The 2,730-nt window shown below is 47.8% G+C and overlaps 1 protein-coding gene across 5 annotated transcripts in view; it reads left to right on the forward strand.

Moving 5' to 3' along the window:
• GRAMD1C (GRAM domain containing 1C) overlaps positions 1-2,730 on the forward strand; it is a 125,851-nt gene that overhangs the window by 40,274 nt on the left and 82,847 nt on the right. The gene's annotated exons all lie outside the window — the stretch shown is intronic.

Raw genomic sequence — 2,730 nt, forward strand, 5'->3', positions numbered from 1 at the left:
CCCCCCCCCCCATGCACCCTGTGGCCCCTGGACAAACCACGTGTCTGTCCCATGCCCCAGCCCCACTTCCTCCCTCACTGCAGGGGCCTCAATCTGCTCCCTCCCATGCCCTTGCCCCCTTCTTGCCCCTTCCCCCAAAATGGTCTTACCAGCTGGATGCTGCTCTCCAAGTTGTCAGGTTGCATATTGGCAGTTGGATCAGTATTAGCTGGTATGACTCGTTAAAAAACAGTCACTGGTATCAGCCCAGGAAATCTTTCAGTGCACCCCTATTAATGACATTGTAAGTAGGGTGGGGCGGATTTCTGGAATAGCTTCAGTCAGAGTTGGCAGCCTGTGTGTGTGCAAGATAAAACTTTGATCTGGGGAGGGATAATATAATCTTGACCTGTGTGTGTCTGTGATATAATCTTGGCCTGTGCTGGGCAGGGTGTGATGTATTCTTGTTGGGTGGGTGGGGGTGTGTGCATAATGTACTGTATTCCATATGCATGTGCGTGGGTGGCTGTAATGTAATATTGGCTCGGGTGTGTGCGTGTAATGTATTTTTGGCCCACAGGTGAGGGGGAGTGTGGCATAATCTTGGTGTGTGTGTGGGGGGAATATAATCTTGGCTTGTGTGTGTGTGAGATATAATCGTGGCCCAGGGTGTGCATGCATGTGTGTGTATAATAAAATCTTGGCATGTGTGATTTTATAATAGTCTTGATTTGGGGGAGGGAGGTGTGTGTGTGATATGATCATGGCCCAGGTGTGTGTGTGGATGGGGGAAGGGAGCAGTTAATACACCTTGCCTCCCGTTCCTTCTCCCCCCCCACCCCCCACATGCTTGGGCCATGATTATAGATTCTCATAATGGAGTGTGTGTGTGTGTGTGAGAGAGAGAGAGAGAGAGAGAGAATCTTGACATGTATGCATAATCTGGAGTGGTGGGGTGAATGAGACATGATCATGGCCCAGGCATGTGGACCTGCCCTCTTACCCCCAACACATACCTGGGTTATGATTATAGGTTCTCATAATACAGCTTATGGTGGGTGTCTGTATATTTATTCATGTGCGATGATAATCTTGGTGGGGGGGGGTTATCTGTGTTTATAATATAATCTTGGGTTGGGGGGGTGTAATATCTTGGTCCATGGGAGGTAGGGTGTAATAGTCTTGGCCTGGGGGGTGGGTTGTAATATAATCTTATTCTGTGTGTGTGTGTGTGTGTGTATATATATATATATAAGGGGAGTAATATCTTGGTCCATGGGAGGTAGGGTGTAATAGTCTTGGCCTGGGGGGTGGGTTGTAATATAATCTTATTCTGTGTGTGTGTGTGTGTGTGTGTGGGGGGGGGGGCTAATACACCCCAGACCTGGGCCATGACTATAGCTTCTCCTAATGGCACTTAGAGTGAATGTGTGTTGTTTTATTATATTTATATGTATCGCGCGCACACTTTTTTATTTATTGATTTATATTTATGTACACACTTACTTTATGTTTATAAATAAATAAAGTGGGTGTACCAGGAAGCCATAATCTTGGCTCAGGATTCCATTATGGTAAGCACTATCTGAAAAATTAAATACGTTACCCACATCATAAGCCACTCCCTGAAATGCAAGACGGTAGACAATAAGTGAAAATGGTAATTTGATGGGGGGAGGTAGATGTAAGATAACGCTGAGACAAGGAATAGTTGGATGAACAGGGAATATTTAGTTGGGAGAAGAGAAGACTGGGATGGGGGGGAGACTTGATACATCTGCAAATGTGAAAAAAGGTACTGCTAAAGAAAAAGATTTATGAGTACTCCTAAGTGCACTGGACCCTGTAGAGCAGTGATTCTCAACTAGGGTGTTGTGGCACCCTGCGGTGCCTTGATATCCTTTCAGGGGTTCCTTGGCCATTGATTTAGTTTTATACCTGACTCTCCTTGTTTTAAACCCTTTGTACCCTATCAATTTCTAAATGAGGAACAGACTGTAAAAGTCCTGTTTTTCAGTTCACTGGTGGAAATACAAATTGGTGGTGGTCCCTCCCCGAGACCCAAGGGGATGTCCTGTATTCTTAGGATGCATCAGTGGCTACCGTAGTGTCTTGAGATCCTTTTAAGGGTGCCATGGGATTCTATGCAATGTTTGCCCTGTTAGGTGTACAAACATGATTCACAAGATAAATGCAGATATTTCAAACAGGAATCCATAGTGTTCAAATATGTGGACCTGCTTTCATTGCTCTACAGGCAACCCTTAGACATACGACTCGATTGGTTCCTGAAAACCATGTCTTAAGTCAAAACATAACTTGGAACCAATTTTCCCATAGGAACAATGTTATAAATGGGTGATTTTGGTTCCTTTACTATGCTCAATACAGCTGCGTCCAGCTGATAAGTCTGGAAGGGGAAGGAAGGAGTAGGGGACCAGATCAACGCCCCTGCAGCAAAGGGGGGATTGGGGTTGGGGCAAGTGCTGCCTGGCCGGGGCAGGGAGATGCAACATGAAGGCACAGCTTGTCTGAGGGATGTGGGGAGGCAGCTCCCACAGCTCGTCTGGAGGCTCCTGCTGCTCGTCTGGGAGGGCACAGGGAGGGGTGTGTGCCCCCAAATCTGCGTGGGGTGGGCAGGGCCAGTGCTGCATCCCACTGTGCCCTGCCTCAGCTCGCCCAGCCGGGGCAGGTCTGGGGCAGAGCGCTGCGCAGCCTCCGGATAAGCAGTGTGCAACCCCCCCCCCCCCC

Source organism: Gavialis gangeticus, unplaced genomic scaffold (genome assembly GCF_001723915.1).
Source record: "Gavialis gangeticus isolate Ggan-Ray unplaced genomic scaffold, GavGan_comp1, whole genome shotgun sequence".
Classification (NCBI taxonomy): Eukaryota; Metazoa; Chordata; order Crocodylia; family Gavialidae; genus Gavialis; species Gavialis gangeticus.